At 36.9% G+C, this 22466-nt stretch overlaps 1 protein-coding gene across 5 annotated transcripts in view; it reads left to right on the plus strand.

Annotated features, from left to right (window-relative positions):
* LOC117239412 (uncharacterized protein CG3556) overlaps window positions 1-13509 on the plus strand; it is a 28141-nt gene extending 14632 nt beyond the window's left edge. For all 5 annotated transcript variants that reach the window (XR_004494440.1, XR_004494437.1, XR_004494436.1 and 2 more), the window contains exon 8: window positions 13487-13509. The gene's annotated coding sequence lies outside the window, so the exon portion shown is untranslated. The remainder of the gene's footprint in view (window positions 1-13486) is intronic.
* The last annotated feature ends 8957 nt before the right edge of the window (window positions 13510-22466 follow it).

Raw genomic sequence — 22466 nt, forward strand, 5'->3', positions numbered from 1 at the left:
AAATATGTCCAGTGAATTCCGGTTATTTGGAATACATCGGGATTAGCGTATCATATATATAAATACATACATATATACATATATACCTACTACGTGTGTGTATGTAGGTGCATACGTAAAATGTTATAAAATAAACAAACTAGTTGAAGACAATTCTGAAACAAGGACAAAGTTAGAGCAAGTGGAAACAAACGTGAAATACAACACATAAGCAACGCTCTATGTTGTGTTTACGAAAAAAAATGGCAAGGCAAAGAAACGCGGGTCTGATTGGTTATTTCTAAAGGAGCGTTCAGACGATTAATATTATTATGAATGTTATCATCAATACTCAGGGTCCTCAACATTATCCTACGTAACAGACCTTTAGACTCTATACATACATACATATATTGTTAATACAATGGTGAGAACCACTTTGATCGCTTACGAAAAGGGCATTCGTTTATATTACTTTATATCTTTTTATATGGACCGCGTACAGATGTGTGCGTATTTGAGGACGCAACTGTATGATGACTTTTATTCTCGAGACTTACCAACTGGACTGATCTGTTTTCCTGTTATCGTTGGTCTCATAAAATTGATCAACTACGCGTACTAGCGATAAGACTGTCTCTCAAATAGCATTTCTATATGTATACGTATGACGCCGGAAGAAGAATTTTTTTCCGGGGGTATAACCAATCGAAATGTTGTATTTTTATACACACATATGTGTGTAAGTAGTGGCTTTATTGATAATAACAGTTCATCAAAACTGTCTATATAGATTCGAAAATAAGCGAAAAATTTGATAGGACAAGCTCTTGGATCATCGCACAGTATAGCGTGTAATACTTTCGTTTCAACAATCGTTCGCTGGAGAAAAGTACAAATTATTGCAGTTTTTTCAAAGTACATGGCGAAAACAGCAACAGAACTGTTTTGCTGCATTATGTGAGCGACAGCGACAAAATAGACTGACATTAGTGCGCGGGGGCTCTAATAGACTCAATACGATCATGCAGATAAGCACTCGTTTTGTCCGAAAGCGTTACGTTACAAACAAGACCATATAGCGAAGCGTGATGGAGAGTGAAGGAGAGGAGTAGTCCACTCTTGTCCTTGTGTTGTCCCGTTTGCTATCTTCTCATTCTCGTATAGAGTACTGCAAACTGCAGTCATCTGTCTCAAGTAAGCAGCACACTGTCCCAATTAAAGTGAAGAAAACTAGGACTATTTATTCGATTAGGACTTTTTATTTTTTAAATCGTGTTCCAAATAAACTGTTACCTCGATTAATTGCTGTGGCTCAAATAAATGGAATCCACTATATATCGTAATTTATTATTATTATCTTACAAATATGTAAAAGGCGTTAACAATTCTTTGGCATTTTACCTTTTACTTAACCTCATGAATTGTATTATTGTCGTATAACCCCTTTCCACTACTAATTAATTTTCTTTTTGATCATTCCTCTCGCGTCATGTGTCCTTATGATGCGTTTAGACTACACCAAACGTGTGAACGCACGTTTCTCCATTCTGACAAAATTTCGTAACTAAAAGGCATAAACGAGTATTCGTTCGCCATTCAGCGATTGCTCGCCGAATCGGAGATCGAAAATCCGAATGCTTTAACAGTAAAAGTGCTTTGCGCCTTCACGATGAACGCGAACGAATGGAACGTCCGTAGAAATTGAACCGAGCATCTGAAATGTTTAATAGTTATATTGGGATTCGTGACAGCAATATTTGACGAAGGAACTATAATTGACTTAACAAAAAAAAAAAAAAAAGAAAAAAAATTGGAGAAGAAGAAACAGGAAAGAAACATTTTAAAATCGCGTTAGCACTGTGAAGAGGTACGATTGTCGCGATTATATTGGTAAACTTTGAGACTTTGAAGATCACACAACTATTTGAACTATTTATTATGTTAATAAGCTACTACATGCAGTGAAATCATCTTTGGGATTAATCGTATGTTCAAGGCTGCAATTCATGCTGTGTACTAATTTTTCACTAATAGTAAGCGTATGTTTTCAATAAATGTCACATAACCTCTATATACATTTTCTGTTAAAAATGACAACGTGAGTTCGCGTTCGCCATCCTAATGCAGATGCGCTAGTTACAATAAATAGTAACTAGAAGATAATTCTAGATACAATCGATAGATTTAATCGATAGGTTTAAGATGTTCTTTTGTTTTTATCCCTAGTCCATGTAAGAAAGTGCGATAAAGGTTTTTCGGCTCAGAACGGTGTGATAGATTTATCCAAAGAATAAAATAATAGCTATTGTGATCCTACCTCTGAATACAGAAATAACAACATTTTCAGACTGATTTCAAATTTTACAGTGTTTACAATGTTACAGTCACGAACATCGCTATAGCGTTAACGAAATGTCAAACAGTTTCGTATAATGCACATTTTAGTATATCCATAAAAATGTTTTGTGCTAAGTGATCGAATACTTTCGTGAGCTACTGTATTTCATTGAAACTCGTCTCTTCATTTCTCTTTCTGCTCTCTTTTCTTCTTCTCATTTTTCTATTGTTTATAACCATCGATTACATCGCGGCAATTATGCGGATATGGTGAACGAGGATCAGCAAGAGTGTACAGGCGATCGATGCATACGTTCGAGGGAAAACGAAAACTCAGACAGAGAGTAAAAACCGGCGTGAGGGGGAAAAACATGAAACAGATATCTACGCTGGCGAGATATTAGCCAGGAAATTGTTGACGAGACATTCGCCTGGAAAAATTTGTATGTAATCGGTTCGTGGTAAGTCGATGTTTAAATTTCGGCTTGCTACCGTATAGATAAAAATATTGCAGCATAAAAATGCCACACACACAAGAACCTTCGCAGGCTATGGAAAATACGAACGAAAAGTGTCAATAATATCTACTATTGGGTTGGCAACTAAGTGATTGCGGATTTTGTCAATAGGTGGTATTGACAAAACATGTAGCGCGTTTAGACCAAATGAGCGAACGCTTGTCCTTTATCAGCTTTAAAAAACTTAGAAACAAGAGTGTAAACGAGCCAAGCAGCACAAATAACGAATGCCCGGCGAATTGGAAACCGAACATCCGAATGCTTTGACGATGCTCTAAAGGTGCTCTAAAATTCTCTAAAATCGCCTATTCGATTGTTTTCATTTTCATTGGGGCAAAAGTGAGCCAAGTATAGTACACGTAATATGTACATACGTTCAATGTTGGGTTCTTTTCTAAATATATATATGTAGATGCTAAAAAATGTGCGTGAATATTTTTGATCAGTTTAGAATGTTTTTAAGAAGGGAAAAAGCATCTTTCTCCAATAATTTTGTAAATCGGATACGTTTATGAAAATTATATTTATAACAGCGCAACTGTCATCCTGGGTGCAAATGGTTAAACCGTAAAAAATAGAAATCTTATTTTTGAAGATTCTATTCTTGTATATACTATAAATACGTGGCGATTTATTTATCTATTGATGAGAAATTATTTTCTTATCGTATATTATTAAAAAAAATATAACAACTAATTCATCGTATTAATTGCATATTCCAATTCCAAATTTTCTATTCCTCTTAATCGTTTCTTTTATTTAAACGCGAAAAAAGATTGCGTTACATTCAAATTTCGCATTTGAGTTGCTTCGAACAAAACTCGTTCTATTTCAAAGGAATCACCATCTTTAAGGTATTTTCTGCTTTAAATCGCACGCCGTAAAATGCGCACTGTACGACTTTTAACGGATGGTTACGAAAAAGAAACCACAAAATTATTAATCGGAAGAAAAAAGAATATTTCTCTGAAAGAATGATTTCCAAATAATTGAAATTTTATAGATGTTCTAGAAAACATTTGTCAAACTATTCTTACGTGCAGAAACATTAACTTGATCCAAAATTAACTTTAATTACAAAAACTACAGTGAAATCAAGCTACAATGATTTGATTTTTTATAATTCGTTATCACTGTAGCTACCTGTGTATAATGGTGCGTTATAACCTCATTAAATTAATTTTCAAAAGTCAATATATGTATATATGTACAATAAAAAACTGGCGTTTGTAATTGCCATACCTTAGAGAATCATTTTGTTGCTTTACAATTACATTCTCTTTATCTCCAGACACTTCAATTCTTTAATTGTAAGACAAATTAAGAAGGATATTCTATATTCTATATTGACAGAGAGATTCCCAATATGAATACAACAACATACTGCCATTAAAAAAAATATATATATATATTATATTATTTCATATATATACATATTACTATATACAAGAAATGCTAAAAAAAAGCATTGCTATATTTTATAACAATTACTATACTATGCACATAACAAGTACTATTTATATTCTAGTTCATACTCCATGAGAAGATAGCAAGCGAGGCTTCTGACTATTAATCCTAAATTAATTTATTTCTATTAAAAATTAAATCATCAAACATAAATCGACCAAAGTCTCCGGACACTTATGAGCGGCAGTGCATGCATGTTAAGGTTATGAAGACATCGGTGTTTGATAGCCTGATTGTTAGTAGAAAGCGAACATTAATCGTAAATGAAATTCGTCGCATCCAGCGAAACCAGGAAAAAGAAAAGAAACAAGGAATCACACAATACATAATTAATCATTCAACACGGTATTTCGAGGTTTGAATGCAAAATGGCTACGATCGATCCATCGCACTGCCGACGAAATGATTTTGTAACAAGACTCTCCCGACAGTTCCGTTCCGTCCCGTTCTCTCGATCTCTGCTGTTCTCTCTTCCTCCCCCTCGCCATTTCTCTTTCCGTCTGACGTTTGTTCGTTGGACGTCTGGTTCACGACCTCGTTCTATTCTTGCTGAAATTACGACGCTCTGTCGAGGCTTCTAAAGAGAAACTAGCCGCACTTATACTTGCGAGCGGAAACTGGTTGAACATCGTGCAACACCGAAAGAAATCTGTTAATTACTATGACGATGATCGAACTAACGAGTTACTCGCTTCTCTTTGTCACCTTTTCTTCTGCCTAAACAAAATCAACCGAATAGATCAGAAAATTGCAATTTTTAATTTTTATTCATCTTTATTCATGAATTTCTTTCATTTAACGTCATAGTCTTCGTTTGTACACTTTGATCAAATTTTACATATCGTTACTACGAATCGGCCAAACTGTCCACACATTTACGGCTAATGGTGCACTTGAACCAATCGCTATTTTTAAGATTTTACCGCGGACATTCGCTGCATGGATCCATAGAATTAAAAAAGACAGAAAATAAGGAAAATGAAGGAAAAACTGAAAATAGTGAAAATAGGGCTTAGAACAGAGGATCAAGGTGAATATCGCCGATAATTTCCTATTTTTTGAATTTTTGGTACAGACACGCCGCATAGATTAATAAAATGAAACAAAATGGAAGGAAAGGTAGGATAAAAAGATCGAGCATAAGAAGAAGAAAGAGAAAAAATTGAAGGTGAAAGAAGAAAGTAAGAAAGTCGAAGTAGAGTGGGTAGACGGTTTCGAGGAGTAGGCTCTATATTTATCGCGGCAATAAGGCGGCTCGAGGCCGAGTGTCGTCGTCGTCGTCGCCATCGTCGTCGTCAAGCCAGAGGGCGAAGGGAAAACGGTAATAGTGTGGGAAACGTCAGAGTGTAGACCGGCGTCGTCGGGACAATCGGTGGCCGTCGTTATCGTTAACGACGCACCATCCAATACCGTCGTCACTCTCTCCTATTTCTTTTCTCTTTTCCATTTCCTTTTTCTTCCTGTTTCACCCTCTCTACCTTTTCCTCTCACTTTCCTAGCGCGCGCTTCTGTTTTACTCGAATCGCATGGCCATTCGGCTGCTTAACCACCGAACCATCCAGACCTCGCAATCTTTCCGACCACCCAACTATCCAACCAGCTGACCGGCTACTAAACCGTTCGTCGGAAATTCGTATTAGTCGAAATTTGTGCTTGAATTTTCGTTAGGATATGAAACACAAGATTGGAGAATATCGAAATAAACCCTATTCGAACGGTTATCGAAACAAGTATGAGAAGAGCTTCGAAATGTTGAAGCTTAATTATCTGTAGAAAAGGAAATTTTATTAGCTTGTTGGAAAAGTTTCTTTCGTTTTATAAGAAAATAATACACGCACAATGTTTTTTGTTAGTTTATTGAATTATGCACGAACATAATAATAGAAATAGATCATACCTAATTCAATAAAATAATATAAAACAGAAATTGTTGTTCATTATCACCTTATGAAACGAAAGAAACTTTTCGGACTACCTAATAGTGTACATTTGTGTACATTTTCGTATCGGCTCCACATTGCACCAACACAATTATTAGGATATCCACTTGAGAGTTTTCTATAGGTAAGCGAAATATTTTGAAATATTTTCGCGACTCGCGAGCCAGTGTACTTGTTAACGGTAACAACCGGCGATTCGTAGTTTGAGTTGAAACCGTCAAGGCTGCCGATTTTGTCGTTCGTCTCGTTCTTTTCCAAGGGTTTATATCGTTCTGACACTATTACGGAGCTATCTCTGTTAGCGCCGCGTCGCCGCGTCATCGTGCCGCCAACAGCACGTTGCTATACCACGCTACGATGGCTCTCTAGTTCTCTCTGGTTCTCTCTGTTCTGACCATTCCCTTGTCGATTCACGACACGAGGCCACGCCAGACCACATCTAGCGTGACCTAGGCTGGCGTGGCACGGTATCGTTTATCGCACAGAGCCAAACTCTTGGAAGGGATCTACGCGACGTCTCACGTATCTAGCATCGAATGCGGCAGGAACGAGGCTATTACGCGAGTGCGCATACATATCCACGCCAAACGATCGACGGTGTGCTTGCACGCGAGTCTCACTTACCGTGTATGAGTTTATGCTTGACTTCGTGAGAAGAATAGACAAAGGCCGAGCGAGAAGATTACGAACGAATAGAAATGCTAGAAGAAAACAATGTTCTCTTCATAATGTATATAGATTGCTTAAAATGTTCAACATCGAGTTAATTTTTCAGTGTCCAAGTATCATTCTCGTTGGTTAGCTGAAAACTAGCTTCGCCAAAAGTTGGATATATAAAAAGATATCGTCAAAGGCATTTTCGGATGTAAAAAAGTGTGTTAAAGATAGCCGTTTTAGGGAAGACTGTTGAGATATGTATAATTTTCTGTGCTGGACTGGGTTAAATGCGTAGTAGAGATACTTGTATGTGAATATCAGTGTGTGGAAGTATGTGTGTCCACAGCGTCTCGAAAACAAAGGAATGTAAACTGTTCAGTCGGTTAACAGTCGGGTATGGAAGAAAGTGCTGAGACGTGTGCAAGTGTGTATCGATGAATATATAAGGAATCGTTCATGAAATAAATATATCATTATTTTAATATTAATCCTCAGTATAAATTTAGTGTTCCTATAACATTATTTCGGCTTCAAAAATCCATAATTTTCAACAAAGACAACCGGTCGTCTTTTTATATGTAGCTCCCTTAACGTTAAAGATTATATTAATGTTTCAATGTTGAATTATTCTTTCGAGAATTACATAAGAACTAGCTTCGTTAGAGATTATGTAAAAACGTTTTTGTAAAAGGCATTTTCGAATATCGATAGGAATAAGTGTCGGAAATAATGGTTTTGAAAAATTGTTTCAAATCCAGACTCCTGCTTTGTCGCAAATTTACCTAAATTGTTTAATATCGATGATTACTTACGAAAGAAACTAAGACAGGCTTTGACTATATGCGATAGAATGATTTATTTCAACTTTAAACACACGTATATTTTAGACATGGAAATATTTAACAAACATAATACGTGGGATAAATTTTAAACATTAACTTAACGATGTTCATACGAAGGCCTGTTACGTTTTTCCGATCATTTTCGAACCTATTTCTCCAACGTTAACAAATATTTTTAAGTAATCAGTGATAAATAGTAATAGTTAAGCAAATGTTAGTTATTTAAAGACGATATTTGCCATAATTTATGTCAATAGATGAATGAAGCTAGGTGATAAACATATAAAAAATTCTACAAACAGATATTCCATTTTTTTATATAGCTTCTATTTCTATACGTAAACGGACATGTTTTACTTTCTACAATAGACAGGGTTACAGGTCTAACTATATCAAATAGAAAAGACATTAAAATAGTTTCACATATCTGAAAGATAAAGATCAACTTGTCATTCATTATTGCACGATAACAATTGATATTAAAAGCGACTGTACTGCATTTTTTATCGTATTTCGAAGTAGTTATTCCATTTATTATTATGAAATTTTCTCAATTCGATATAATCATTCATACTCGTTACAACTCAATATCAACAAGTTGGACGATAAAAGGAATGAAATTTTAAAAGAAATTCTTGGAAATTATACAAGGTATTTGTCGTAAAATTATAAGAGAAGAAGTAAGTCTATAACCCACAACTCGCAACTTCTCAGTTTACTCGTATTATGAGTTGATAAATAATATTGTGTTGGTAAATTACTGGCAAATCATTAGCGATTTGAGATCAGTAACAAAATTAAAATAATGGACAATGAGAGAAACTAGCAACACGTAGCTATGGCCTCTACTGGCATGTCTCGCGATATTACGTATCGTAGGCACCTTCACTTTTATCTTTAGCGCGAAGCAATAAGCAATACTGATATCAAGTACCGCAGAATGAGTACTGGAGTTTCAGAAACTCGTGCGGCGCGTTCACCAAAACGGTTTATTTTCATCTATCTTTCGTTATTTCATTCTGTTTCGCTTTTATTCTCACGATAGCTCCGTCGATTAATCAACTGATCGATTATATGTGAAGATCGGTGCAAGAGGAGAAACATGATACCTAGCTTTTTGTAGACTTTTCGATTTCAATGTCACTTTGTAAATGAGCAGGAGAATTTTAACATAACATTACCGAAAGACAATGCTGTCCTTTAAAAATGGCTAATAAGACTTTCGTGGAGGTCCAGGATACAATTATCAAGAGAAAAAATATTTTAATATGTTCGATATCTTAACATGCGCTACGACGACCAATATTTTGAATATTTTGGGAAATTATTTTGAAAGAGTTGGAAAAGAACACATGTTCAACTCTGAAATCAAACAAGAAGATAATTTCTTTTTTCCTCGTAAAGATATAGAAAATGCGTGGAAGGAGAAACAAAATGTTTCAAACTGAACTTACGTATAATCCAAATTTCCACGCGTTTCACGAAAATGCCAAGAGAGTAAGAGAGAAGGCGAAATAATCGAAGGCAAAAGGAGGAAACAGACAGCAAGAGTGGAAGCAAAGCTTAAAAGAAGAAAAAGGTTTCTTCGCCTGCCAGGTCCATAGACATCGGTTTCAACGTTTCAAGTCGAGAGAATAGGGGCTACAGTTATTAATACTGCAGTAAACCCTTAACGGGGGTTAAACTCTGCGTAAACGTCAGTCTCTTTAAAAACCTCGAAAAATACTTTTTTTTCTAATTATATATCCTTGAAAAAGCAAAAACCGAAGAAAATAAAAAGGTGATGAGAAATTATTAAAAACATTCTACGTATGCTGGTAGCTTTTTTAATCATAATCCAATAAGAAGAAAAGAAAGAACTCCTCCGATCGACAGGAACGAAAGAAGAATAGAAAAAATTAGCGTGGCAACGAGACAGTACACATTAGAAACGTCTAACGAGAATCGAGCGGTTCGCGTTACTACAGTCGGCGAACCAGAGAGCTGACCAACTAGATAGGCTTCTACCACATCTAAACGAAGCCGCACATGCACGTTCCGAGTACGCCGGAGCTGGGCGAGAGGCAAGGTATGCGAGAGATACGGACGTGCCTAGAGGCCACTCCGCTGTGAAACTCGCCTCCTCTTACCTCTCCGGTGGCATCGTTACGAGGGCGTCGCGTTTACGGCGTCGACGTTCCTCTCTAGTCGAGCTTACCACGACACGGGAACGCGGCTGTCGCGATCAACACATATGACAGTGGCGCACGAGGCCACGATCGGTGTACCACGGACTTGGCTGAGAAGAACAGGATGCGAAAGAGGCAAAGAGAGACGGAGGAAGAGGGAGAGGAATTCGTAGGGCGTAATGTCGGGTCGATGGCGTAGCATCCGAGAGCTACCGACGCGCGGTGGTAGTGGCACTGTACGGTCAACGCGATAGCATGGCGTGGTAGGATGCGGAGGATAGGGTGGCAGCGGCGTGGTCTGATGTTGTGGCTCGCGGCGAGGCGGCGCGGCGTGTGGCGTGATGCGACACAGCGCGGCGTGGCGCGGTGGGGCTCGGTTCGACTCTGCTCGGCACGGCCTGGCATGGCGTGCCGTGCCGTGCCGTGCCGTGGCGTGGCGTGGTGCGACAAGCGCACCGCTCGACGCACGAGGGTAAACGGGGTACGGAGGTGGTAGGTAATCACCCGGCGGCTCGCGTTATAGCGTCGTTACGCCGCAGCGCCGCTATCGTACTCGTCTCCTTCCCCAACCCCTCCCACCCTCTCACCCTCCCTCCCTCCCACCGCACTGCCAACACCCGCTGCGTTCTCTCCCGATCCCTCGTAACGTTTTCCACCCGTCTATCCCTACCCCCACCTCGACCGTCCTTTGCCGCTCTGCGATCTTCGCTCTATCTTTCTCCGATTTAATGCTCGCCTAGCTAGCCTCCCTCTAGTTTCTCTTTCTTTCGCGCACTACCTCTTTCTCCGTCTTCCGATCGTTTCGGATTCTTCTCATCTACCAAGCTACCACCATCTAAGCAGACGAGGTGGCTGTTTCCTTTCACACTACCATTTCCAAGAGGAATATGGTTATGTCTCCGCGCGCAGTCCTCGCTTTTTTAAGAAGTCTCGATTTTGGTGTTGTTAATTTATAGTTTAATTAAATGGTAATACGTTGTGTACAACAATATGAGTTCGGTTCAGTTTAATCTATCGGCGACGTATTCATTCAATCACATTGGACGTTTCTTTGTTAGATGTATGTTGCTTTTTCTCAAGAAAAATTATCATTCTATAACGTATTCTTCTAATGCAATTCTCTTCTGATGTTACATTATATATATTACAAATATTTGAAAAGAATGGCAATTAAAAAGATTAAATTAATAATTACATTTGATAAGAAATGACCACAACGTTTCAGAAACAGACTACGTAATATACACGTCAATAGGCGTTGCATTGCTTAGGTTAGCGTTGACTGATTTGTCATTAATCTACGAATCTATTCCTTACGATTAGTTGATTTTTTTAAAACATACACTGAACATTTTTTCAAATCGGTATACAATGAATTTTATACGCCTACACAAACATTTGGAGAAATTATTATTTAAATTTCGTATATGTATAGTTCAAAGAAGCAAATAGCAAGTCTTTTTCCAAAAATTTAATGAATTTTGTAAGTCTTAAGTATATTAGAAATGTTTGATCTGTACAAATGTTTGTATGACTACGAGATTTTTTAGAAATAAATAGCGAACACGTTTTTTCAGAAATAGTAGAAATACAGTAAATTTGATATTTATTGTAATACATATACAGACTTATAATTATCATGTAATATCTTTAATCTATGAAGGTTTGATCAATAGATACTTGAAATTTATTATCACATTTTAAAAAGAAGAGGAAATTAATGTTTTTCTAGAGATACAATGAATTCAACCTATTCAGCCTATGTACATATTTGAAATTTTCAATATTTAAATTATCTTTTTTAAAAGCAGAATTGAACGTTTTTCTAGAGATAGAACGTATTTACGTAAGAGATGTATAAAATTTCTCTGAATATTACAAAGAAAATTATCTTCTTCTTATATAAATAATAATCTTGATTGCCAATAATTTAGTTATTTTTCGATTCTACATTTAACGTCAGAAACTCATGAGTTGGTGAACGTGTCGCAGCTGACAATGATATATAGTACGATAATATAGAATCAATAAAGAGAAAAAGAACAAGATCAACAACAAAACCATCGATGACGATGATATGACCAAGGAAACTTGACGTATCTCTCGCGAGAGGTCGAGATGGAAGTAGCTAAATCTTGGAAGAGAAGGACACGCGCGGACCCGAACAAGGCTGTTGATCCGAGTAGGAAAAATGCAGACTAGACGTGAGAAGTGAGAAGTGAGAAGATCGTCGGAGGCGAGAGACGAAGATAGAGAGATTTTACACGTCGCGGTGAAGCGACGGGATACTCTCTTCCAGGTGTTCGTCTATAGATGATACCCTTCGACTCTACGTGCCCTCGTAGATAGTACCACTGGCGGTTTCAGTCACGCGCGCTCGCGAGTGCGCTCACAGTTATAAAAGTCTGTTCGTAGAGAGGCATACATACGAAGCCATAGTCACCCTCCTACATCCCCGTTCTCCGGCTCACAGCGCGGCAACCCTCGCTCGACCGACGTGTTCCCGCCCTCTCCGTGTTTCCGCGGCCCGTTCCAACCACCCCGTTCCGTGTCCCGCAGGGCATGTCCCTATACACCACCGACTTTCTATTGTCCAATCCGCCATTTATGCATGCGATTCCTTCACTCGCTCTTACATGTAAAAAAAAAATTTTCTCTCTGATTTATCATCGATCATAGAAAACAATTCTTACGTAACAAATATCGTTCGTTTGGTATAATGGTTGATTTTTTCAAGATATTTTAAGTTAGATCAATGGGGACAATAATTCTGCAGCTTGTGGAAAATTCTCATCCCCTTTGGTGGCACGCTCCGCGGCACGCCCGACCGTCTCTGTTATACTGCCGGCAGCGACCCAACTCCCCTGCCCCTCGACTCTTCGCTCGCCCATCCCGATGCTGCCTCATCCTACTTTGGTCTCCTGCTACCGCTTCTACCCCTGCCACTGTTCTCGTCCGTGCTCTTCTTCCTCTTTTTCTCTTTTGTCTGTCGTTTTCTCGTTCTTTTCTTTTCCCTCGCTCTCACCACCTATCTATCCATCCATCCATCCATCCATCCATCCATCCATCCATCTATCTGTCTCACCCTCGACCTCCATCAACCTACCTACAGACTTTGGGAGACCTAGCTACTTCTCTCTTCCCCTTGCCTTCTCTTTCTCGCTCTTAACTTTCCTATCTACCTCTTTACCCCGCCACGCCGTCGCGCACTCTACGAGTCGCTCGTTAACCTGCTAGCGCCCCTATAACCATCGTTGCACTGCCGCTACCGGAGCCGCTATATTTACATATCAATATTCCATGACCATATATGTATATGTGTGTATTAGCGAGGCATGTCGCTAAGCAGGATGCACGCTTTTCTGCGTCGCGTCGATGTGCCGTACGTGTTTCTCTCTCTCTCTCTCTCTCTCTGTCTCTCCCTTTGTTTTGTGTATATTCTTACTTCCTTTTTTTCATGATCGGTTTTGACCTAGGTACATATGTACTTGGTATACTTCTTTCGAGCTTTCATATGAGTTTTATATGTGTTTGAGAATTAATAGATGAATGACGAAGCAATCGAAAGAGAGAAGGAGAGAAAGAGAGAGAGAGAGAAATGGAAATGAGCAACTCGATTTTTAAGGAAGTCGTGAGCTGGTACCTCGAATTTTAAAAAATACGTGATTTATTTTTATACATTTGTTTGTTATAATTTAAGCATTGTTGATAGCATAATTTAATTATTCTAGATTTTCATTAAATTCCATTATTCTGATAAACAATTAGTATTCAAGATTCCAAAAAATAAATAATTTATTTCTACGAATGTACCTATTTGTTACAAAATGACGGTATAAATAATCGCATGTTCTAAGATAATTTAAATACTCTAGATTTTCCTTTAATTTCATTGTTCTGGCGAATTATTAGTATTCACCGTTTCAAAAAATAAATGGCTTATTATTTATAAATTTATGTTTCATCTGATGATAATGTAGATAATTGTAAATGGTAAGGTAAATTGTATAAAAAAATGTTGTAATTGTCATTTTTCTGCTTAAAGGTAGGTTAAGATAGATAGAAATATATATTTCTATAATAATTTCTACAGATCGCTTAAAAGTATCTATTTTTGTATCTAACTAATACCAGAAATACAAGAAAAGATATGAAACGATGATACGATTTTTTATAATACATCTAATTCCACTTATTATAAAATATTTGAATTATTATACTAATCTATATATCTATTTAATTATCTAATATACAGTTATTTATTACTTATTTATTTTGCATTTGTTTAATAATTATTTGTTAAATGTTAATATTTTCTTAACTACCTATATCGAATTAGCGAATCGTGCATCTATTTAAATTTCTAAGAATACGATGTAAACGAAAATTTCTAAACCTTCAACTGCTTTTCTTCCTTTTTCTGCTGCGAAACTTCTCAACACGAAAGGCGTAATTTCTTCACCGATCAAAAAATTAGATTTGGTAAATTTAATCAGTTTGATACCTCCGAGTGGACATGCGCGTTTACAATATACTTGTGTATGCTAATTTTAAACGTTTCCTTAATCTGCCTATTTATAGACGTCCGACTCTCGAGACCCTTTAAAACGTCTCACTGGTCCATTTGTCGCTCGAAAGCGCCACGAATAATTTAACGGTTCACTTTGAAATCGGGCCGCGCGCGCTGCACGCTCGCACGACCGCACGCTTGCATGTCCGACTTACACACCGGACTGCGCTGAGAGATCTACGTTGACGGGGATGCCGCTGCAAATTCGTACAAATGTACAAAACCTACAGATTTTTTCTTCGAAAATGGGTGATTTTCGATAAACCGCTACAAACCATAATATATGCAGCGAGGACATCTGTAACATTACCTGTATGTTTAAGATTACTATTAATGCTCTATGTTAATTTCTCGCTAAGCGTATGTTTGCAATACACGTTTTTTTCATTTTTATATACATTTTCCAATTGGTTTCAAATTGTACTGTTGTATTATAACGAAATTTTGAGAGATTTTATACACTGCGTATAATATGTACATGTACCTATAAAAAAAATTCGCCGATAAATGTGCAAATAATTTCGTGAGCCACTATATACAGTATTCAATAACTGGCTATTGTTTCTATACCATTGACACAAACGTCGAGATTGAACGTTTCCTTTTTTTCAAACGAAGAAATCTTAAAGAATGGATAAGGCAAATGACTATAAGTAGGATTGTACCATACTAGGAGAACAGAAAATATAGTTTGAGTTAAACGAGAAAAGTAGCTGGCGTATGTTGCGTATTCGTGTATCTGCAGCCACCACGATACCAGTGGGAAGCCATTAGCTAAATTGCGAGGTGTCTGCTCGTTGCACCGCTCTATTACCTTCGAGCCGCTTTTCACCGCACTTCCTAACCCAGACCTATCCATAGTCTTCCTATCATACGAACCTCTTTATTTCGCGTATCTCTCTTGCTCATTCTTCGATCATGTTTCGAGAAATTTTGTCTTTACTGATTCACACTGTTGGATTTTATAATAGTCACAGTTGGCATGCTCATAAGTAGACTACGATTATTTGAACAAATTCATTATTTTATCGATATAAATTACAAAAATGGAACCTACATGGAGAATCGTTTTATCTGCTAACGAATATTATTATATTTTCGATGTTTTACATATTTTTCTAGGTTGGGGTTAGGTTATCCTATGTATCCTATGTACTTTCGCACGATCAAATTTCACATAAATGCATAAAATTCCACAGTCTATTTAGAAGTATATATTTATGAAGAAAAGTGATTTTTTATGACTCTTAGGTCAGAATTTAAGTAACTTGAAGGTAAAGAGCTTCTTAACCCATTATGTGCGTGTACAACTGTCGTGGTAAGTCGCAAGGACGTATCTGCAACTTTTGCTTAGATCAAGTCATTGCTATCAGATAGCACAAAAATGTTTTACGTGTATGTACATTAAATATCAGGCCGTATCTCCATTGAAACTGAAAATATAACAATCTCTATATTGGACGTATGTGAAATCGATTTCTAGTTGTTAAATATTAAAATTCATTTTTCTCCTTTTGACCACCTTTTTGTCAAATATGACAATTTGAATTAACACGATTTATTACATCATTTATTACGTTTGTCTCAGAGATAAACATCTTTGAACAATATTGTATATTTTTCAATATTTTTCATAGGAAGAAAGCAGATTTTTTCCATTTTCTCTGTAATACGTATTTCAAATAAGTTGAAAATATTTATATCAAATAATTTGGAAAAATTTTAAGAAAATCTCAATTTTTCTGAGTACGCCATACATCCTAAACTTTCGACGTTTCGATTTTACTTTCATTTCAACAAACAACGAGATTTCTAACATAAAAAGATCTGTGTATATGCAGAAAGTTGAAACTTTCGATACGATAATGAACGATAATGAAACGATAAATCAGGCATACGTATCTACAGCAATCGTTTCGTATTTTTCTTAAATTTAAGAAATTAAAAAATCTTACAAATACATTTTAAGACTATATCGTATCTTAAAATGAAACATAAAAATCGCTGCACCAAAAGAAACATCTCTTATGGAAGAATATAACTGTGTCAAAAATGATTCGGTGAACGCGACAGAGTTGAACCGCCAGTAATCGTTTATAACATCAAATTGGTTTACCTTATTTCAAAAATCATGCAAAAGAAACCAACGAGTACAAAACGACAGAATGTGCAAAGTAAAAAGCTATTTGAAAAATCTGACCTAAATACGGGAAGAAAAACTTGCTTTTAGTTAGAGAGCCGCGAATCAAGGAACGAGAATATCGTCCACGTTTGATTCTCTGGAGAATTCTTTCGCTAGTGGTTCGTGCAAGGGACCAAGTTAAAATCCGAAGGATCTCTAGAAGCAAGGGTCGATGTGGCTTGAGAGAAGAACCGGAGGGTGAAGCAAGGGGGTGGATGACGAGATCGCGGACGCCGGATTGCGGATTCCCGAGGGGACTCGACGGAAGAGAAGAACGGTTACTCGTTCGTTCATCTGTGTCCCCTTTCTTACTTGCTTTGTGTCTTTGTCTACGCATACATGCTTACTGTCGCGCACAACGTAAAGAGCGAGTGATAAAGAAACTGAAACGAAAAGGAGGGAAGAGAGAAAGAGAGAGAAAGAATGAGAAAGGAGTAAGTGGCTAAGGAGGGGAAGAGAAGGCAGTCAGTTGGGGGATGTGGCGAATGGCGATTACGACTTGCGACTAGCCTAGGCTAGGTATAGCTATCTTCTACCTTGAGTCTACTCTCTAGAGCGTGGACCTGGCACGTGGCAGCGTTCAAACCCTTATAGACTTCCAGGACAACCGTACCTAACGTTAAGCACTATCGTATGTTTGAAAGACGCGACGACCAAGGATTTTGTGAAACATTCAAAATTTCAGAAGAAAGAAATATTGTTATTTGAGTATTCGTCCGATTTATTATCGGAAAAGCTAATAGTAAGAGAAATATTTTGGAAAGTACTGGACTTTAATATAATATACACTCGCGGCTAAGTGTTATTTGCCGGTACGTATTTGGTATAAACTGAACATTTTTCACTGCTTTTATTTTCTAGTTATTTTACTATAAATCTGTTATTTCACGCGCAACATTTGTGCTCTATAGCGTAGGATACTAAAGAATGTAAATTCTGTTAGAGTTTTCTAATAAATGTAACGAGTAGTTGCTCTTATAACCGATAATTCACATTCACGCAGATACATATACAGCACATATACATCATATACAGGATGTCTTGCTTATAATCTTCGTTAATATTTTAATTACTTTTGCTGATAAAAAGAAGCGTGTCAGAAGAAAATTAATTAGTTCAGAATAATAAATACCGTAATTCATCGTATCTTTGCCTTAAGGCCAGATTTCTTCAATTTTCAAAGTCATCGTCAGTCTTTAAAAAGGGACCGCATATTATTTCGTATTTTGTTAATTGACATGTGTCTTTATTCTTTATAAAAGAACTTACGTATAAGTTTAAATTAAGCTTTGGATAATCAAGGTTACAGAAGAAGCGTACTTAGAACGTTGAACAGTCACGTTGAAAAGTATTTCAACACTTATAGAAATCTCCTATAAATATCTCATGTATATTGTACGAAGCATTTTGGAAATCTACTTTCATCATGATTACATTCGTGAACTTTGAAACCTATCTGAAAATGTGCATAAAAGTTACAATATACTTAATGCAAGTATTACTTGACAAAGATCACAAAAATCTTTAGACAGTGATTTATCCTCATCGTTATATTAACACTTTGACTGCCATGATGAAATCACATGTTTCGCACAGGACGCCACGGGAGTATTTTTATTATTCAAAGCATATAATGGCAAAATAATAATAAATTGATGATGTAAGACAACATTCCCAATGGTCCCAATGGACCGTTTATCTTACTGGTGGTTGATAACGACATATTATAACAAGTAACTTCGTTTGTTTCAACAAACCATTCGCATTCGTTATTTCGTCGTGAGCAAAACGTGCAGAATATATTGTTGAAACGTGTAGGAGACATTAATAAACAGTGTTTGCTCATTCTACATACAGGGTGGTTGGTAACTGGTGGTACAAGCGGAAAGGGGGTGATTCTACGCGAAAAAAGAAGTCGAAAATATGGAATAAAAATTTTTTTTTTTTTAATTTTTCCATCGAGACAACGATCTACAGTGAGATCCGTTATAACGTACCGCACGCGTACCGAGCGAAAATTCAAAGTCGATTTTCTCGAAAACAAAGCCTCAAACGAAAAATTGTTATTCTATATTTTCGACTTCTTTTTTCGCGTAGAATCACCCCCTTTCCGCTTGTACCACCAGTTACCAACCACCCTCTATAATGGTAAGGTATGTTCACACTTCTAACTTCAATTATGATTATAAAGCAACATCTATGATTATTTTCTAAGGTGTGTTTATAATAATATTCGTAGATTACCCCTCAAAGATATGGATGCAAACACAGTGCACCGTTAGATGCAAGATTTGTTCTCATTTTTTTAATTATTATTTTTATTATTATTATTTTTTTTATTGATGTTCTAATAAAAATGTTTAATTGTTCAATGGGACACCTTTTATTTCAAAGTATCTTTTATTTATCGGTTATATTCAAAATGCCCTAACTGTCAATTTTCATTCAATTTTTACAATTGCAAGAAGTTGAAGCGCTCCGAATGACCACCGTTGCAGTCAAAGTGTTAATAAGCCTCGATATTCAATGGGATCATCTTCAACACTTATTATACATTTAAGATAGTTACTCATACTGTATACTAAGTTTTAACTAATTGTAAATATACATTTGCAATAGATGTCTCATAACTCGTATATACATTTTCCGAATAGTTTGAAATTTTACTATTAATATATAGTCACGATAGTCGTGTCTCATCGGACACTTCGTAGTTAACAGTTTACAGCACTACACGTTTTCCGACTTGAGATACAGCGTCTGCTGCAATTTCATTCCCATTGCAGGTACAGTGACTACAAAAAGTATTGGCATACAAAAAGCACATACTCTTATTTTCCAATAAAGTATTTCTTTATCAGGTTCTATATATTTTACTTTCGCCTCACATAAAAGTATAATACTATTAAATGATATGAAATTTAACATACTTGCACCTAATTAAATAGTAATTAATTAGCTATGCAAATATAATAATTTATACAATGGTGTGACCAATGTTTTTATAGCCATTGTATTTATATATGCTTCTTCTCAACATTTTCGTAATCGTTCAGCCATGTACGTCCTACTGGAACGTCTCCTGACGGAAGGCTGATCCCTCGAGCTGCGATGCCCAACTACTAAACTGCGACCTCCGTTCGAGTTCGCCGTTAATCTGTTTATCGCGTTACCGCCACTACCAGTCTAGCAACCCCCGACCGATTCACCTATCACCCTCCACTCCACCGTGCAACGCACACGATATCAACCGATGTCAGAGACGCATATCGACTTTAGATGTTAAAGTAATATCACAAAACTCAACATCACGTGCAGTTACTCAGATCATTTCGATAATTATTAGAAACTATTTGTTTTATTAACATTCTTGGAAACAGCTGCAGCTACAAAATAAATGTATTTTCTATAATTAATATTTTTATACCAATATTTTATTGGTACACCTATAGGATATGGACATGTTACAAAAAGGAAGGAAAGAATACCAGTTTTGATAAAAGGCAATCAGTAACTTATTATAGGCAAAAAGGGTGAAGGTTACCGTAGAATTGCACAATTATTAGTTCTTAATTGTAGCAGATATCCCTGGAAGATACATATTATATAAGAAAAAACACCGCATTGAATTTAAGAAATAAAGAGGACGATCTCTTTCTCTTCTACGATCAAACGTTATCGTTAGAAATTTACATGTTTTCAAGTTACAATAAATGATTGATATAGCCTTAAAATCATGAGCTCCTGTGCAAACCAGTAAATAAAAAGACAGTGCTGTGTCCGAACGTGAACGCGAGTAATCGTATTGTACATCGATGAAACATCGAATATTGCATTTCTTGGTTCGCAGCGTTTCCTCATATTTCGGTCATATCATCGAAGATGAGGAGAGTAGCCGGTAAATACGAGGCGGAGGGATAGCTATGCTGAGAGCTGAACCAAGACGGGTTGACGCGGTATCACGTCGAGCCACGCCACGATCGCTCCTGTTGAGCTGAAACGACGTCGGGTCCCGCTAATGAGGACGTCCTTTCTTGCATACCGGATAACGTTTCGCCGCCGGGCGACGCCGGGCGTCTCGAATTTCTCGTGTACGCCTCTTCTTCGTTTCGCTCGGCTCCTTCTCTTCTTCTGGGAACGATCAATGCTGAAGCCACCGGGCAAACTCGCTCTTTCCCTCTCCTATCTTCGCCTCTCCCTTCTCTTCTCTACCCTGCGACCACCTTATCGCGAAAAGTACGTGGCACGTTGAGTTTGCTGTCGATCGATCGAGTTGTACTCGATGGAGACGACAGTTCCAAAGAGTGATGACGGAAGCTTCGAAAGAATCTTTCAGAAAACTATCGCGCCTCCATGCGACTCTAGCTTCTGATTAGAACGTTGTGTGGTAGGTTATTTGATATCGTTACATGCTTATACGTAGAACCATATATAGAGGCGAAGATATAAATAGGAATAGTAATTTATAGCAAGTTTAATCTAATTCAATTTGTAATTGCTACTCGAAATAAACATTGTCAATGTACTTTTAAATTCTATATTATAAGTATACAAAAAAGGGGAAGAAGTAAAATGCTTATAATAAAATTAATTGAATTTACTGATAATCATTTCTCAATTTATGTGTTCGTACGCGAGGAATCAAAAATTCGAAATAAGAATTTTTGTTTGAAAGCATTAAATTACTAAGAAAACAGTTAAATAACGTTAAAATCAAAATGTTATATTCATACAAAGTTGCAATCTAATCCTACGAATGTTCGAATTCGGTTTCGTTGTATCAATTTTCTAAACCTCCCCTTTTTTGACAAATATTTTTTATATTACCTTAAAAATAAGAATTTTCTGGCTCACATACAGTTTTAATTTCTTCATTTTTAAGTACACCTCCGTCTATAAGCGTACATATCACGTGATAATTAGCTCAAATTCAAAGAAATGATTAATCATTCAAAATCTTTTATTCGTATCAGATAATGATCCGAGAATTTTCAACAAACTTAGCAAGCATTAGCACTAGGGAAAGTAAAAGTAAAAACTAGTAATAAGAGAAAAGGTAAATCGATATTTAGCGAGATATTTAGTTGATAATCCTTCATTGCGATCATTATGGTTTCGCGATTATTTGTTGGCTAGGCGCTCTCTTTTTTCCTTATCTACCCTTTCTCTAGCTATTACATCCCTCCTTGTAAAACAAGAAGACGAGGTAAAACACGTTGACGAGGTGCGTATAAAACGCGTCTTTGTAAGTTTCACCTCGCCTCACCTGGTCGCATTTAAGAACTAAAACGAAAGCAAGCGCTTCAACGGAGAGAAAAAGAAAAGGAGAGCCCTCGATGTAAAGTGTACTGCAACGTTGGCGAGGTATGCCACGATGCATCGCGTTATGTGTGGCTTGAAGTGGTAAAAAGTAAAGAACGATGGGATAACGGCGTGGTAACGGCTTGGCAATGGCGTGGTCATGGTATGGCCGCATCGCAATGCCTCACGCCGCGAAAAAGTTTCGTAAAATTTTTTCCTTATTCGTATGCGCTTCTAGGTTTCTCTTTCTAGGGATTCTCTCATGTGTGTCCGTCGCAACAGAAAAAACCTAGGTAATCTGTCACTTCTCTCACTTTCTCTCGCTCCAATCTTTACTTTACGTTCCTTTCCTTCCCTTTCTTCTCCAGGGTTTCTATGTTTTCCATCTACTCATTTCAATTTCTATAATCTAATATATATTATTTTTATTCTTTAGCCCAGTTTCTAGTTACTAACCTAGTTGTAGTTTTTTCATTTCTTGTTTATTTACTTTACGTTCTTG

Source organism: Bombus vosnesenskii, unplaced genomic scaffold, assembly GCF_011952255.1.
Source record: "Bombus vosnesenskii isolate JDL3184/JDL3185 unplaced genomic scaffold, Bvos_JDL3184-5_v1.1 scf7180000013991, whole genome shotgun sequence".
In the NCBI taxonomy this organism is placed as follows: Eukaryota; Metazoa; Arthropoda; class Insecta; order Hymenoptera; family Apidae; genus Bombus; species Bombus vosnesenskii.